Genomic DNA, 19,110 nt, shown 5'->3' with positions numbered 1-19,110 from the left:
AGGAATTTTTCTACAAATGCATATGAAATTGAATTAACGCCTAGTATTGGAATATATCATTTTTTAGTGTTGTTGATTTATACTGGTATGAAAAGGGACAGGCAGATGACACAGAACAAGACAAGGAAGATCAAGAGTTGGATTGGGTAAAGCAGTTACCTACAGCGAAGGCATTCCAGCCATAGAAGATATTGGATAAAAGAGTGTTTAAGAAGACAAGGGGATGGGAGTATTTTCAGTACTTGGTCAAGTGAAAAGATCAACCAATTTCTGATGCTACCTGGGTGACAGATACCATGCTACAGAAGTTGGGCAGCTCTATAGAAGAGCTCATGGATAGGAGCCTGATGAGCCCCAGAAATGGGTAATTATATGGGCTCATTTTGCCTCTTAATTCAACTTAATCCACTATTCTCATTATTTTATTACATGTTTTTGAATATATTTATGCTAATAGACTGAATTGGGTTAGAAATTTTGCCATGTAGTCTAATGTGTGCTTTATGCCGATTTTTTGGTCAATTTTGGACAAAGTAAAGGGATTTATCAGCAAATGGCAGCAAATACTCAAGGAAAACACAGAAGAGGATTTGTAGGGGGGCTTCTCCATTTATGACCCCTTTCCTCGAATCCTCCATTAGCATCTTCGAGCACAAAGGTCCACATTAATGCATCCAAGGGGTAGCCGAGCAAGTAAAGAAGGACTGTTGTTTATCTCCAATTCTAGGAGGTTGAGCTCCTTGATTTTAGGAGGACTATTGGAGGACTTCATTTGTATAAATAAGGGGGCTTAGAGCTTCTGTAGGTTAGCCAGTCATTAGTGTAATTTTCACACTTTTTTGCAGCACTTGTTCAACTCATTTTCGAGTTCCATTTTTAGAACAATTTATGTAATGCGACTATTATTTTTGATAATGGAGATGAAATAGTTTTTGAGCCAGCATTGATCTCTTTCAGAGCGCTGAAGCTCTTGGGTTAGGCCCCAACCTAAGTTTCACAACACCTCTTGCTTTGTTCTTATATGTTTTTACTTCAGTTCACAAGTTAATTTCTGTTAGATAGATTCATTTTACTTTGTTTAGATTAGGTTGCTTTTGATGGTTTACATAGCTATTTTTGTTTTAGTTGCTCAAGTAGGTTCATGCAGTGACAAAATAAGATTCAAAAAGGCCAAAAGGAGGCCCTGATATACTTTCTCCCTTTCTGGGACTATTATTCGAGGTCAAGGCACTACTGCTGTCACCAAAAACATAGTTTTGCTCTCCCATGCAATTTCTAGTGGGACGACTTGATTTGGAAAGATTAATGTATTGCTTCAAATTTGGTTGCCTAGATCATTTCCTATTATTTTACAATAGATATCTCTACATGCTTTTCTGTTCAAAGGTTATTGTTCAGCGTTTTCAGTTTGTAGGTCAGAAATTAGGTCAAGCTAGAAGAATTTATGTTTTCATGGTATAGTTAGTCCTTTCTTTGATAAGTTTTTGTAAGTAGATGTGCATATCTCTTGCAGGACACCTCAGCTCACCATACATCCATAAGGCAGCCAGCATTAGCTCACTTCTCACAGTTTTCCCAAGTCATTTGCAACATTTCACCAATCTTCCCTAATTTCTGCATTTTCCTCCATAAGATTCCCTCTTGCCATTTGAACAAGTCCAACCATCATGTTCCCTCTTGATCTCACTTGACAAACTCCAAACACATCAACACCTTCATCTAGCCTTCATTTACCCTTTCCCATCATTTTTCCACGTTCAAAACCTCCAAAAATAGCTCTCGGCCTCCCCATGTAGATCCTCCTGTAGATCCCCGACAGCCTCCTCTAGAAGTCCGTGTAAGTAGCTTTTCAAAATCCGATTGCAATGGAAGCCTTCAGAAGGGTACTAGGGGCTTCTTTGGACCTCTCCACACCTTCCTCCACCTTTGCAAAAACCAAGTCCATCTTCTTTCGCCACCAAACCTCTGCACAATCACAACCGGATAAATTACAAGCATAATAATTTCACATAAAAACACTCAAAAGCACAATAAGATGTTTTCTTCTCATTTCTTTTCAGAAGTAGCTTGAATAAATGTAATTTACCTTTTTCAGTAGTCAATGGCACTCATCACATTAGTTTCTATCTCCTTTTCAGCAAGAGTAGGGTTAGTTGGATAAATTAGGGTTTTTTAGGGTTTGCCTTACATTCCAGTATTCTTTCTCTTTTTGCAAGTAGAATAGTCCTCGTAGAGTTAGCTTTCTTTCATCATAGTTAACATATTGTTATGAGAATTCATAGAAGTTGGCTTAAGCTCCTAGTGATCTTGCGCTAGCTAACCAAGTGACAGCCTGTAGTAAGAGCTAGTACTTGTGCATATAGCACCATTACTTCCAAGTTTGTTATGAACTACGGGGTTGATAAAAGTAGAGTAGGAAGCCCTAGGAGTTGCAGCATTATTGCTGCAATACTGGTGCTCACCATTTTTTGGTGCCATTGCTGGGGAAGCATCAGAGTATTTTGTGATTACTACTTTTCTTCTATTTTCTACTACAACATTTTGCTAAGTAGTTTATTTCAGCAAAAGTAGAGTAGTTTTTCTTTTGAATTCTGCATTTCCTTGCTTTCATTTCAATTCTGCAATTTCCATTTCAGCAAAAGTAGAATAGTTCTTTCAATTTTGCAATTTCCATTTTAGCAAAAGTAGGTTAGATCTTTCAATTCTGCAATTTCCATTTCAGCAAAAGTAGATTAGTCATTTCTTTGCTTTCATTTCAATTCTACAATTTCATTTTAGCAAGTTCATTTCAGTTAGTGCAATTTGTTTTCTCAATCAATTTCAGTTTTGCAAGTATAAGCAGGAAAGGAAAACAAAAATGACCCAAAAAGAGATTTCCTTTCATGCCTCGTAGGAATAGAGATAATTTAGGGAAATTCTTACACAACACCCCCACCACATCACAAAGTCACCCTTCTTTCTTCTTTGGTGGAAATGATCCAGAAGAACCTATAGGTGAACCACCAGAGATATAGAAAGATCTTATAGCAGGAGAAGAGGAAGAAACCATCCCTACTAAGACCATGGCTAAAAACCGAAATGTTAAAGGGAATGGGGAAAGAGTAGAGGGTACCTTTCCTATCTGAGAGACCAATGGGGACACTAAAATAAAGAACATAAGTCCTTCGGCCTTACCTCACTTCCATGGGTTCACTACTAAAGATCTTGATACCTTTTTTTTGAAGTTTTTGTTATCTGTTGAACCTATGGTTATGCAGAAGATGAGAAGAAGCTAAAACTGTTTCCTTCTACCCTCAAGGATGCAGCATTGTGCTGGTTCATGTGGTTACCTGGCAATAGCATCATAACTTGGGCTTGGATGTAGCAAGCCTTTAATAACAAATATCGGGACTACTATATGTCAAAGGATACCAAGGAAGAAATCTTCTGAATGACCATGGGAAGCGATGAATCCTTGGAAGATTATGAAGAGAGGTTTCAGCTCAGTTATAAAAGGGCTAGGTGCACACTTGACCCTGAATCTCTGAAGTTGGTCCTGCTCAGAGGAGTCCTGGAAGACCTTCTAGATACCCTCCATTTGCTGGCTGGGGGGGACATCTACCAACTACCTTATGAAGACATAAAGACTATGTTTAGAAACCATTCTAGGGCAGCCAGAAAGAGAGGTAGGGGAAGTCAACCCCTAGCCAGTACATCCTCATCCAGTTCATCCCTTAGAGGTGAATTTGGAAATTTGCTAGAAGATTTCAAGAGCGAGATGATGCAGACTCTTGCCATGCAAATGTATACCTTGCATATCGAAAGGAAACAAGAAGAAGCAAAAAGGGCCTTCGCCATTTTTTGTCCTAGGTGCACCAAGAGGCATCTTAGGGACAAATCTCCATTGAACTCTATAGAAGTGTGTTCAATCTGTGAAGAATACCATTCTAAGAATCAGTGCCTTTCGTTGCCCGGACTTAAAGCTGCATACCAGGGGGTCGAAGGAGCCAATGAACCACTCTATTTCCTGAAACAGAGGAGGCCACATGGGCCCAGATGTTACCAGTAGGGAATGCAAGGGACATCACAAACATATTAAAACCCCAATCAAGCCACTTCGATGCCTTCTTGGGGTCCCCTTGGCCATCCTTCCTGGTCCACACCCCCTCCTTGGTCATATCCATCTCAATACCATGCTCAACCAACTACTTATTCATTTCACTCTTATGCTCAGCCACAGCCTCAGTGGAATGCACCTCATCAGGGGTGGAGGCCCTAGTACAACTCTCCTCCCGCTCTTTTGCTTCACCACCTTCTCAACCACAACCATTGCCTCCTAATCCACCAAGGCAACCCCAAATATCTGCTCAACCTAACCCAAACCTGAATAATAGACAGGCCCAGCAGGTATATAGTAGGGAAGCATCATGCCCAACCTATGTTGTGGAGATTCAAGAGATTAACCTCGATCTGGGAAGGTTCTCCCAGATAAACAGCCTCCCCTTAAGGACGATGAGGAAGAAAAAGAGTAAAGTGAACCAAAAGCCACTCCACCCTTTCCTGAGAGATTATTTGGAACAACACAACCTAGCCCAAAAAAAACTGAACTCTTGGGAGAATTGAAACAATTATGTGTAAAGATTCCACTTCTCCAAGCCATAAAGGATGTGCCTATATACAACAAGATGATCAAAGAGAAGTGCTTCACGCACCCAGGTAGGTGCAGGATCGATGCTCCAACTATCAATGTCATAGGACAACTATCTGACCTGATTTTGGGGCAGGTAATCTGTCCAGAATATCTAGACCCTGGAATCCCTGTAGTTGATGTCCACATCAATGGCACCATAATCCTCCATACCCTGATTGATCTAGGGGCTACCATTAATGTGATGACCAAGGACACTATGCTTAAGCTCAACCTTCAGGGCTCCCTGAGAAAGACCACAACAGTACTACAATTAGCAAACTGCTCCAACGTGACCCCTGAAGGAATTGTGGAAGATGTAAAGGTCTCCATCGATTCTTAGGAGTACCCCACTAATTTCCTAGTTCTCCAACCAAAGGAAAACCTCACTAGGTCTCCTCTCATCTTGGGAAGACCCTGGTTGGTTACTGCAGATTCCTACATCAGTTGTCGAGCTGGGAACATGACAATCAAGAATGGGCATATGTCCAAGCAGCTAGTCCTATATCCTCCTACCCAACCTTTGTTAGAACATGATTTACCTCTCTGGTTGGAGGAGGAAGATGACGATGAAGTCTATTCTGCACCAGTATCTGTAGTGGAAGCTACCATGTTGGGGGGAGGGGTGCACAAACCGAGGATGATCTTATTGAAAACTTGATTCTGAATCCACCCCCCAGTGTGTTGCCATTAGAAGAGCTGGTGGATGAAACCCAAGCCAATCCTTTAGTTGATATTTGTGTGGCTGAGCTGACCTCTCTCAGAGTTAAGAATATGGAATTTGGCCCAGAAAGAACCTTGAAAATCAACTCATCCCTATCCACCTCTCAGAAGAAAGAACTGTGTAGCTTATTAAGAAACCACTTGGATGATTTTGCTTGGAGCTATAAGGAGATGAAGGGAGTGCACTCTTCAGTCTGTAATCATCACATTTACATTAAAGAAGATTGAAAACGAGTCAGGCAGCCCCAAAGGAGGATGAATCCAGCCCTTAAGGACATTGTCAAAGAAGAACTACGAAAGTTACTGGATGCAGGATTCATCTACCCTAGCTCTGACTGCGAATGGGTCTCTCCTTTAGTGCTAGTGCCAAAGAAAAATGGAAAGTGGAGAATATGTGTTGATTATTAGGAACTAAACAAGGCCACCAAGAAGGACCATTTTCCTTTGCCTTTCATAGATCAAGTGTTAGATGGCCTGGCAGGGATGAAGTTTTTCTCCTTCCTAGATGGGTTTAGTGGGTACAACCAGATCCAAATTAGCCCAGAAGACCAAGATAAGACCACTTCCCCTTGTCCTTGGGGTACCTTTGCATATCGGGTCCTTCCTTTCAGATTGTGCAATGCTCCCGCCACTTTCCAAAGAGCAGTGTTGAGTATATTTGTTGAACTGGCTCATGATGCAGTGGAAATATATATGGAGGACTTTACCCCTTATGGTTCTATCTTTCGAGAAGCTTTGTCTAACCTGGGAAAAGTTTTGGACAAGTGTATTGAAATGAACCTATCCCTCAGTCCTGAAAAATGTGAATTCCTGATGACTGAAGGGACCGTGCTAGGTCATGCATTCTCTCAGCAAGGATTACAGGTGGACCCCAATAAAATTGCCATCATCGAAAGGGTCCCACCTTCTCAAAAGGTAAGAGATGTTCGAAGTTTCCTAGGTTTAGTAGGGTATTATAGAAGATTCATTAAGCATTTCCGTAAGATAGTCTCTCCATTGTTTGGTCTTTTGGGAAAAGATGTTTAGTTCATATGGACTGACAACTGTCAAGAAGCTCTGGATAACTTGAAAAGTAAACTGGTGACTGCCCCAATTTTGAGAGGTCCAAAATGGGCCCTAACATTCCACATTCATACAGATGCCTCGAACAAAGTGATAGGAGCAGCCTTAAGGCAAGTTGATGAGAAGCTACCTTATGCCATATATTTTGTAGGTAAAAACCTGTCGAAGGCAGAATTAAACTATATTGTAACTGAAAAGGAGCTCCTAGTTGTAGTACACTACATCACCAGCTATCAAACATTTGTACACACTGATCATGCTGCAATTAGGTATTTAATGAAAAAACAAGATGTAAATGGTCACATTATTAGATGGTTGCTTTTATTGCAGCAATTTGATTTAACCATTGTTGATAAGCCGGGTAAGGAAAATTCCTTTGCTATTTTTTTGTCTAGAATAGATCTGCCTGCTAGTGAAGAAGAAATGGTGGATGATCAAATGCCAAATGAACACCTATTTGCTATCTTTGTACTCTCTCCATGGTTTGGTGATATAGAAAATTACTTGGTTTCCACACAGTTCCCGCCACACTTGCCCTCAAAATAGAAGAGAAAGATCGTGAGAAAAAGTGCCCCTTTCACTTCGATTAGGGTGGCCCAGATTAGGTTTTGAGGAGATGTGTCAGGGAGGAAGAAGTTTTTGACATTATCCTAACCTGTCATGATGGGCCCTCTGGGGGCCATTTTGCAGCAAAGAGGACTGCCTTCAAAATCCCGCAAACAGGTTACTATTGGCCCAATCTTCATCAAGACGTAAGGAGATATATCATCCAATGTGACTAGTGTCAAAGGATGTGGAAACCTACTCCAAGGGATGAGATGCCCCTACAACCTCAAATGACATTCGAGCCATTTGAGAAGTGGGGCATGGACTTTGTGGGTCCTGTCAACCCTCCTTCAAAGAAGAAATCTTACATCATCGTGTGCACTAATTATCTTACAAAATGGGCATAAACAAAGGTGATCAAGGCAGCAATAAAAGTAAAAGTAGCTGAGTTTTTGAGAGAGAATATATTCTACAAGTTTTGATATCCAAGAGAATTAGTCACAGATCAAGGGAGTCAATTTACCTCCAATTTGATTGAAGACATGCTCACACATCACAAAATTAAGAAGATAACTTCTACCCCTTATCATCCGCAAGAAAATGGACAGGTGGAGGTCACTAACAGAGCTTTGGAAGGGATTTTGACCAAGGTAGTGAGCAACAATAGAAAAGATTGGGCAGATCGATTGGTTGAGGCCACCTGGGCCTTTAACACCACCTGGAAGACCACCACAAGGTTCACACCCTATGAGCTGGTCTATGGGAAGAAAGCTTTGCTATCAATAGAATTTGAATGTAACACACTAACGATGGCAGCTCAGCTGGACCTAGATCTTAGCCATGCACAAAAGGAAAGGTTACTCTAGCTAAATGGATTGGATGAACAAAGATTGCAAGCCCTTCTCCACTCAGAGGTAGTCCATCTTCAAAGGAAAATATGGCATGACATACACCTCAAAGAGAAACAATTCCAGGAAGTAGATTGGGCATTGTTGTATCATTCAAGCTATAAAGATTTCAAGGGCAAACTGAGGACAAGATGGCTGGGACCGTACACAATAGAAAGGTGCAATGACAATGGTTTAGTTCTGATCAGGACCATCGATGAAGAAGCCATCCCCATGCTTGTTAATGGGTATAGGTTGAAAATCTACAAGAAGCCCCTATCCAAGCAAGAATTCATTGAGAATTTGAGAAAAATAGTGTTGGTAGTGGAGCAAGTCTTTGCCTCCACTCCACCCACACCCTAAAAAAAAAAAAAGGACAAAAAAATGAGGAGAATAAAAGACCTCTAGGTGAAAACCTCCCCTTGGAGGCGCCCAGGGCAAGAAATGAGGGTGAAAACCTCTTGGAGGTGCCCCAACTATCTCTATAAGAAAAATAAAAAAGAGAGAAAAAGAAAAAAGAAAAAAAGAGAAAAAACAGGAAGAGAAAAATTAACTTCTTTTGAATGCATTGTAGATTGCAGGAGGGCTACAAAAAAAAAGGGACATGGCCGAGTCAAATACGCCTCTGATAGACCATTTCCCCATCGCTATTGTCTTTTCCCAGTCCCTAGTCTAGCTTGTTCTAAAAAACTATGCATCCTATAGGAGGCTCTGTGCATTCTACAGGAGGATCTCGTGGAAATCACAGAGAGCTTGAAATCAAGTCAAGAAAAGGATTAGAGGGATAGAAACTTGTCAAGAAGACATGTGGACCCCCCTTCCACCATTCATCCTCCTAGCTCTCCATTCCATACATGCACCACTACATTTCCACTCGCTTCTTTCTTCCCTGCACAGAAAACAGAAAAATCTTGTTTCTTTTGTTTTTAAAAAATGAAGAATAAACAAGCAACATCCTTAACTTAACTCTTACCTAGTGCATACCAGCTGCTTTTCCTCGACTGATAGAACCTTCCTCAACTACCTCTCCAGTCCCTGCTCAAGCCTCAGCCAAAATTTTTAGAGGGAGAAGCAGTTATAGGAAATCCTACAGGATTCTTGTAGCAGCTAATCCCCTTAAAAATCGAGCTCCAGAGGCAGGGTCAGTGTAGCCACAGATGTATAAAACACACAAGGAGCCTGGTCTTTGATTGAAGATCACTGGTGCAATGTACCGAAGCCACCAATTCAGAAGCCATGGGTGCCAACAACAGAAGTCTAAGCATGCTACAACGTGGTAGCACGCAATTCTCGACTAACAGGTAAGTGACTAAACCCATTCCTCTGTTGCATGAGTATAATTTAAAAACTACATGGACAAGTGAGATGGTTGCGATTAAATGAGATCGGTGGCCAACTAACTGGCCACCCTCGTCTAGTTCAAACAACACTTAGTGGGTGCAATCGGCACGTGTGATCAGTCCACTCGAGAAAATCTCAAAACAGGGAGTTGTGGCATCTAACAGGAATGATTCAAATAATTACAATAGGTGGCATAAAAGTTTCAGAATGACACTAAAGTAGGGACCAATGCTCTAAATGAGGGTAATGTACCCTTCCTGCCACCTCACCTCGTCACCACAGAACACTCCCGTAAGCTTAAGTACGCTGCAGTCGACCGCCTTCACCACCTTTGTTCTCATTTGTGTCGACGAGCTGTCGGCTGTAGCAACCTACCTACCACCTCCAGAGCCTTGAAACAGTTGCTCTCTATCAGTTTCTGAAACTCTCCACTTATTGGGCTCTATAGGAGCGAAAATGCAGTCCTATAGGAGCCTTTCTACAAGAAGGCCAGTGAGCAGCACTGCAGAGGAAAACTCAGGATTTCAGGAAAAATTCAGGCTGAAAAAGGTAGGCTCAGTAAAACCCACTTTTCATTTTCATATATATACAAAAACTGGTGTGATTCCAAGCGAGGTATTGAGTTGAAAAGGGAAGGAAAGTGAGAATAGAGTCTGTCTGTGTTTTTAAGAAATGTATACAGTTTCTCCATTTACTCTTTGCACTAAAATACTGTCTCTTTCTCCTTCATGGTATTCTCCTCTGTAAATAGATGATGTAACTCTAGAAAATTAAGCCTGTAAAAAAAAAGTGAACTTGCATTGGCTAGTCTGCTTATTTTGTGAAATGGAAAAAAGCATTGTCCTATATACTCTCTGTTTTTTAAGATATTGTTTCCCTCAAACAGATTGAGAAGTAATGTAAGTTTAAGAACAGAGTTTGGAAGGAAGGAAAGTTGCAATTTGTGTTTGTTAAAAAGGAAGAACATGAAAGCTCTCTCTCACTCTAGAAAGAAAACCTCAGCTGTTCCTCTGCTTTCGGGTTTGAAACTTGCTGCCTTCCTCCTCACCTGAGATATTCCAGCAATCTCTGGACATCATGACAGGGGGTTTTATGAGGAAGGAGCCTTTGAATTCAACTGAGCTGCATGAACATCCAAAAGTGGTAGCCCTCTTCACTAGAGGAAATTGGATGCATTTCCTTGAAAATTTGCATGGGTATGATGATGAAGTCACAGAGGAATTTTTATTTTCTTTAAAACCTCACTCAAAAATCCATGCCACTGTCAGTTTCAAGGGTCTAACTGTAGAAATCACCCCAGAGTTCATCAACAGGATTACAAGTCTCCCACTTGGACTACCCTAGAGCAAGGAAGAAAAACCACTAGGTCAAGTTGCCAAGAAGACCTTTTTCCAACATAATGAACATCCTGTGGAGGACAAGAATGGCATTAGGAGAACAAGTATACCTTACCCATGGAATGAGGTCAGTTATCAGATCATGAAATACATCTCCTGTGAAGGAAGATACAACATAGTTTATGGGTACCATTTCAGATTGTTACATGAACTAAGATGTGGCATGGACCTTACTGCATCTAGAAAACTCAGTGTTCCATATTCTCTCCTCCAATCCTTGATAAAGTCTAGCATCAAATTGAAGGCAGAGGTTCTAGACCAATTGGATCACCATGGGCTAATTAAATTGCTGGTGGAGGATGCCCTCCACACTTGACAATCCCCATAGCCTGGGAGATTTTCAAAAACATGACTAAAGAAAATGATATAAAAACTCTCACCTATGACCTTAGTCCATCTGAAAGTGAAGAGGAGGAACAAAAAGGGGATGCTGAGAAGGAAATCCATGAAGAAGAAAAGAACATTCAATTGGAAGAAGAGGAACCCCACACAGAAGAAGAAGAATACCAGATAGGAGAGGAGAAACATGACACCACCAAAGATGAGCCTAAAGTAGAGAAGAAGAAAGAATCAAAAGCAGGAAAGGGTAAAACCGCAACAGAGGAAAAGAATAGGCCAAGAACTAAAAGGAAGAAGCTTAAGACAGTGCAGAAAAAGGTTGCCACAGGAAAAGCAGAAACTAAGAAAGCAGAGGAGCAAACAAAATCAGAGACAGTAAAATCAAAACCAGCAAATGAAGAAGAAGAAGAAAAGCAAGAAGAAGTGTCTCCTGAGACACTAGCAAGAGAGGCAGCGGCTATTCTTGCTACACTTAGTACTCCAGCCAAGCCCAAAGGAGAAAGGAAGAGAGAACCATCTATGTACTTCAAGGCTCGAAAGAGAACCAGAATAAAGATGGGGAAGCCTCAACCACCTTCAAAGGAGCCCATCATCATTGAAGATGTCCCTACTGCAACAAAGGAGGAATCTCCATCCAAAATCCCCATCACTTATGAAAGAGGAAGTCCTAAGACCTCTACTTGGAAAGAAAGGATCAAACTAATGGACTCTAAAACAGTCCTACAAGAGGCGCAGACTGCTCTATAGGAGACATTGACAAAGCTCCAAGAGACTGAAAAACTTGAAAAGAAGGCAGAATAATAGACCAAGGAGGAAGACAAGGCAAAAGAGATACCAGAGCCTGGACCTCAGCCTAACTTAGGCTCTTACTACAACCTTCTAGAAGGGGGGAAATCATCCCACAAAAGTTTGCAGTCCCTCTTTTCTTTGAGCTAGAAAAGGAAAGAGTAAGGACCCATACATGGATGCATATTGCAAAATCAAGAGGGGTGGAAGACATTGGGCACATGGAAAACAAATTGAGGGAAATGGGCAAAGAATTGAGCATGATCAGGCATACAGAAAGTATCATAAGAGCTCAATTGGAGCCAGAAAATGAAATGTGAAAGAAGCAACTGCAAGAAAGGGAACCCCAAGGAGGAAATGATCTGTCAATCTTTAAAAGATAGCAACAGGAAGAGGAGCCCTAGGCAGACAGTGAGACCTTAATAAGACAGTGACAGGAAAATGAATCCCAGGCAGAAAATGAGCTGTTGATCTTAAGAAGGCAGCTACAGGAAAGGGAAGTCTAATTAGCCTGCATGGCTTGCTAGGCTATGGAGGCATTATAGTGCAGGTAGCCAGCCAAATCATATGCATTGTACCTCAAGGATCAGTGGATCCAATTTCATATCAAGACATTGGCCCACAGGGGCACAATACCCTTTCAGGATTATGGCCAATTCATGAATGTATGTGATCACAGTTTAGCTGAGGAAAAAGCGAAGCTGGCAGAGTTTTACTTGCACAACATGGAACTTACTGATATGAACCTATGGGATCCCAATGCTATGTTAGGAGACTTGCAGCTGATGGCCATGGCATCTTGGATGAGCCATGAAGAGAAAAGGGCAGTAGAAATCCAGAAAATGATGGCAAAAGAGCTGAATGAACCCCTGATGGTTAGAGCAAAACTAACAAACCCCATGGATCTCATCTATGCCCACCAACACCTTGCAGCTAATCCTCAAAGTGTCCCCGACTATGTTGATAAGCAGGCCCAGGCTATTGCACATTTCGAGGACATGGAGAGATTGTTTGGAGATGATTGCATTCATGCCTACATGAGAAGGTGGAACAGATTGCCACATAGCCTATAGATCAGGGAGTATCACTCCCCAAATAGGATGAGGGAAGCCATGAGGAGAGTGCCACTGTATAAACACTTTATGCAAAGTTTGAAAGCCAATTGGATTGGCCTCAAATTCAGTCCTCCATTGATGTTAGGACTGCTAGAAGGAGTAAAAGAGGAGGAAGAATAGAAACAATGGGAAGAGGTGGATAGAAAGGTAGGATTCCATGATAAAGAGGAAGGTATCACATCAAAAGCATGGGATTTCAGGGAATCTATAAGAGCCATCGAGGATGAAGAGTTAGACTAGTTGCTCAGAGGATGAGCAACCCATTCAGTAGGGGGTGATGATGAGCCCCAGAAATGGGTAATTATATTGGCTCATTTTGCCTCTTAATTTGACTTAATCCACCATTCTCATTAGTTTATTGCATGTTTTTGAATATATTTATGCTAATAGAGTGAATTGGGTTAGTCATTTTGCCATGTAGTCTAATGTGTGCTTTATGCAGATTTTTTGGTCAATATTGGACAAAGTCAAGGGATTTCGGAGCAAATCGCAGCAAATACTCGAGGAAAATAGGGAAGAGGATTTGTAGGGGGGTGTCTCCTTCATTTATGACCCCTTTCCTCGAATCCTTCATCAGCAAATCAGAGCACAAAGGTCCACACTAATGCATCCAAAGGGCAGCGGAGCAAGTAAAGAAGGACTGTTGTCTATCTCTAGTTCTGGGAAGTTGAGCTCCTTGATTTTAGGAGGATTGTTGGAGGACTCCATTTGTATAAATAATGGGGCTTAGGGCCTCAGTAGGTTAGCCAATCATTAGTAGAATTTTCACACTTTTGTGCAACACTTGTTCAGCTCATTTTCGAGTTCCTTTTTGAGAACAGTTTACGTAATGTGACTACTATTTTTGATATTTCAGAGGGCTAAAGCTATTAGGTTAGGGCCCAACCCAAGCTACCCAACACCTCTTTCTTTGTACATATATGTTTTTACTTCAGTTCACAAGTTAATTTTTGTTAGATAGATTCATTTTACTTTGTTTAGATTAGGTTGCTTTTGATGGTTTGAATAGCTGTTTTTGTTTCTGTTGCTCAAGTAGGTTCATGCAGTGAAAGAATAAGATTCAAAAAGGCCAACAGTAGGCCCTGATCTCCTTTCTCCCTTTCTAGGACTATGATTCGAGGTCAAGGCACTACTACTGCCACAAAAAACACAGTTTTGCTCTCCCATGGAATTTCTAGTGTGATGACTTGATTTGGAAAGATTAATGTATTGCTTCAGATTTAGTTGCCTAGATCATTTCCTGTTATTTTACAATAGATCTCTCTATAGGTTTTTCTATTGAAAGGTTACTATTCAACATTCTCTATTTGTAGGTCAGAAATTAGGTCAAGCTAAAGAAATTTATGTTTTCATGGTATAGTTAGTCCTTTCTTTGATCAGTTTTTGTAAGTAGATGTGCAGATCTCTTGTAGGACACCTCAGCTCACCATACATCCATAAAGCAGCTAGCATCAGATTACTTCTCATAGATTTCCCAAGTAATTCGCAACATTTCACCAAGCTACCCTAATTTCTGCATTTTTCTCCATAAGCTTCCCTCTTGCCATTTGAACAAATCCAACCATCATGTTCCTTCTTAATCTTCCTTGACAAGCTTGAGACACCTCAACACCTTCATCTAGCCTTCAGTTACCCTTTCCCATCATTTTTCCACCTTCAAAACCTCCAAAAATAGTTGTCGGTCTCCCCCTGTAGATCCTCCTATACATCCTCCTATAGATCCCCTGCAGCCTCCTGTAGAAGTCCCTGTAAGTGGTTTTTCGAAATCTGATTGCAATGAAAGTCTTCAGAAGGGTGCTAGGGGATTCTTAGGACCTCTCTAGACCTTCCTCCACCTCTAAAAAAACCAAGTACTTCTTCCTTCGCCACCAAACCTCTGCACAATCACAACCGGATAAATTACAAGCATAATAATTTCACATAAAAACACTCAAAAGCACAAAAAGATGTTTTCTTCTCATTTATTTTTAGAAGTAGCTTGAATAAATGTAATTTACCTTTTTCAATAGTCAATGGAACTCATCCCATCAGTTTCTATCTCTTTTTTTGCAAGAGTAGGGCTAGTTGGATAAATTAGGGCTTGCTAGGGTTTGCCTTACATTCCAGTCTTCTTTCTCTTTCTGCAAGTAGAATAGTCCTCGTAGAGTTAGATTTCTTTCATCATAGTTAAAAGCTTCTTTTGAGAATTCATAGAAGTTGGCTTAAGCTCCTAGTGATCTTGTACCAACTGACCAAGTGACAACCTGCAGTAAGAGCTAGTACTTGTGCATACATCATTGTTGCTTCCTAGTTTGTTACGAACTACTGGGTTGATAAAAGTAAAGTAAGAAGCCCCGGGAGTTGCAGCATTGTTGCTGCAATACTAGTGCTCACCAGAGCCGATGAAGAATTTTGTCTTGAGGAGTCTCATGTAGGAGCATGAGGCTTGAAGGCAAAAGGTTTCATTTTATTCCAAAAATCCAAAAAAAGTTTACAAGCAAAGGAATGGGATCCTTTAGCTATCAATTTACAAAGTTTTCTAGATTGGATTGAGCTAGAATATAGGTATTTGAATGATTTTGTAATTAATTCAAGTAGTTCAGTCTTATTTGAGATTCTCGAGGAGAATATCAAGAAGTTTAGGTATTTATCTAGGATTAGATAGATTAGATAGATTCGATCCATTGATTGAGGATGAGATTGTTGGATGTAAATTATTTATGTAACTTTTGAACTATTGTAAGGGGATTTGGCTATGGAGAATTAGACTATAAAAGAATCGAAATATCTCTGTATCTCTATGTATTATATGCATGAAAGGTTAAATCCTAGAGGTTGAGTTCCTTCGAAATATCTCTTTGTATTGTTGAATTCCAGTTTGGCCTGTAAAATTACAGTTCTGTATGATCTGGTGTTATCGCGTTTAATTCCTTAGTCATTATGTATTAAGTTAAATCAAATTTGTTTCGAACCATAGAGTTTTAGTTAGCTAAGATCCAATTCCTTATAGAAGAGCTAAGCCTACTGGAAGCACTAAAATCATAGCAGTAGGTGAAAAGTTTGCTAACTTCGCGAGGGAACTCGAAGAAGCCTAGAACCGTCTGATCGATAGTAGAACCATTATATCTATGGCAGTCGTGTGCAAACAAGCATCAGAGTTAAAAAAAGGATTAAAGTAGTCTTCACAGGAAAAATTTGTTTTCGTGCAGGCTCAAGCAGGTAAGCAGTATTTTGGGATAGTCACGCAATTCCATTTAGCAGCCAACATGTAGCATAGAGAAACTGCTTTTCTCACATGATCTCTGCTTGATAAACATCGGCGAGAATTTTATGCGATATTAAGCATCAGCCATTCGATCAAGAGGGCTTGATAAATGGTGGAGGATCACTTTGCTAGTTTGTGAGCAGGGAAAGCGCCAACCAATTGATTGAAGAAAGAGGATCGGTGGTGCAGAATTAATGCGATAAAGGTTGGGAGAAAGGAAGACGCGAGAAGTTTATGAACATTGGTGTTGTTTTCCTTTCGGTTCTGGGGTGAGTGAAGTTGTGCTAATTTTTGGGTAATTTTAGCAATTCTGCTATTTTAGTAGAATATCTAAGCTTAGAGACAGATGACTAAAAATCCAAGGGAAATTCAGGAAGAACTTCCACCTGTGCTTGAGGAAATCATTTCTAGATTTGAATGATTATCCCTTACACCTACAACCAGAACACCACTATTTGACCAAAGGAAGTATCCATGTTATTAATGTCTTCAATGATAGTCATAGTATTTTCATCACGTTGTTGTTCATCTATCAGTACAGGAGTTGGAACTTGTTGATCATTACTAGGATTTTGTAGAATTTGTAATTGTGGATTCCTTTTATGTTGATCTTGATTTTGATTTTTGGGTCTAGTAACTATTTGTTGAACTTTCCTAGGTTGAGTATCAATCTTGGAAATCCTATTGGACAGATTTCTAAGAAGTGAAGTTATTTCATCTATTTTAGAATCCTCAGTTTTAATTTTAGAAGAAGAAGTATAGGCTTCTTGACTAGTTTTGAGTTTTCTCTGTCTTTTCCTCTTTTGCCTTTAAAGTGGCTGAAGCAGCTTTATTTGCTTCTACCTTTAAAGCATTAGTTTGCATATATTTAAGAGTTATTGAAGTTCTTTCTCTTAACATAACAACAAAATCATCTTCAAAAGCTTTTGAAAATCTTGATTTGGCTGCTGCTACAGGGGGTTTACAATCAGCATGCATCTTATGGTAAAGTTTGTTGAACCTTTTGATAAAATCAGAGACAGGTTCACCATACTTTCTTTTAAGTTCATCAAACTCATTTAAAAAGTAAAGAGCATATTTCTTCACTCCCCATTGATTTTTAAATATATTTGTTAGTTCTTCCCAATTTCTAATGGCATTAGCAGGTAACTGCCTAAACCAAGTTCTAACATTTCCTTCAAGAGACTGAACAAACAACCTCATGTAGACATTCTATTGCTCTATGTTCATGTTATCTGCAAAGTCTAGAAAGTCTTGAAGATGATCCTTAGCTAAAGGACTAGTTTCTCCACTGTACCTAGGAAGGTGTTTCAAATATCCATTTGGAAAACCATCAAGGACTTGTGGTAAAACTAAAGTTGCATATCTTTCTTGTACAATGGGTTGGAATGCCATAGTAGAAGATGATATATGAGATGTTTATGAGGATGATGAAAAATAAGAGGAAGATGGTGATAAAGAAGGGGAAGATGGTGATAAAGAAGGGGAAGATGGTGAAAGAGGGGGTGAACTACTATGTGGAGGTGAACTAGGAGGAGATAAAGAAGGTGGAGACTTCCTGAATGGTTTTAGAGGAGTTTTAATTACCATCTTGTGGACCTGAGATTGAATGTCCTCTTTTTCTTCAAAAAGTGGATTTTAATATACAGAAAAGGTCCCTTTAGGTTGTCTAGAAGTAGAAGATTCATCTTGTTCAGAAGTGGAATGAAATGAATAAGTGGTAGGGGAAATAAAGTTTGTAGGTGTGTATTCAGGTAAGTGAACACCCAGGTCAGACTCAGATTTAGGAGATCCCAGTGGAAGTGGGGGTCCTGGATGAGATTCAAGAGAATGAATAAGGAAAGTTTATTTGAAATCAACTCCCCTATCTAACAGTTCAGCAACCCTAGGTGATAAATGAGTGGTATCTAGATTAGATGGAATGTTACTATAGGGATCAAAATGTATAGTATCTTCGGTGTGTAAAGCTGAAGTGGAAGAAGATGGTTGATGTCTTCCTTTGGAACTGGTCCTTTTCAGAAGTTTCTCTGGATCTAACAGAGGATTAACTTTGTCAGACTCAGAATGGGATCTTGTGTGCTTAAAAGGTGCCAGTTTGGCACCGTGGAGTCACCAGGTGAAGGATTTTGACCTATCTAAACCTTTAGTCACCTTAAAGGAATAGGATTAATATCTTTGTCCTAGGGAAACTGTATGAAATTTGACTCCTCAACAATAGTGCCAGATTGATGTTGTATCTCTGAGATGATAATGGTCATCTATCATGCCAAGGCATCTAAGATAATTGTTTTAGGGGTTTTGTTTTAATTTGGAGGACTAATGTATGAAACAAATGTAAGACTGTAATGCCTAACCTTTTGAATAATATTAATATTAAAATAGAGGGCTACTATTAAAATTCACATAGTGATATATCTTGTATGGTACAGAGCAAAAACAGAGAAATGATTTGATTATCACAGTCTTTAGATTGAAAATTAAATAATCATAAGTATGAAGACCTTTAAATTATGTTCAGAAGGTTTAATAGAATATGGTTAAGCTTACAAAAGATGCTCATGATTTATTGATTTAGAGGGAATTAATTAAACAAACAATTCATTAATTCATTCTCTTTACATATTATCACTTCAGAAGCCTATAGGAATAGATTGAAACCCAATTATTCCTACCCAGTTATCTCTGTAAGACATAAGAATATGAAGTAAAACATAATAAATAATATTGGAAACACTTACAGGAAATACAGAACTATGTAAATGAGAATTTAGAATCCTTTTCTTTTATATTAATGATCCAGAAAAGTCAAGTACACCAAATGCTTTAAAATTCTTCTTCAAGGGTACAACCCTTAATAACTCGTAAAGAGAGTTATTTATACAACAATAAAACTAATAAAATATCCTAAACTAGTTTTACAAAAATAGATTATTACAAAATCAAAAATAAAAACTACTAGTTCATCTGGCACTATTTTGATGCCAAGTTGTTGATGACTATTGCT

The sequence above is a fragment of the Pinus tabuliformis genome, chromosome 7 (assembly GCF_031772625.1).
Source record: "Pinus tabuliformis cultivar Carrire ecotype Pingquan chromosome 7, CPIR1, whole genome shotgun sequence".
Lineage (NCBI taxonomy): Eukaryota > Viridiplantae > Streptophyta > Pinopsida > Pinales > Pinaceae > Pinus > Pinus tabuliformis.
The sequence above is the reverse complement of the archived record's forward strand: the minus strand, read 5'-3'. Positions refer to the sequence as shown.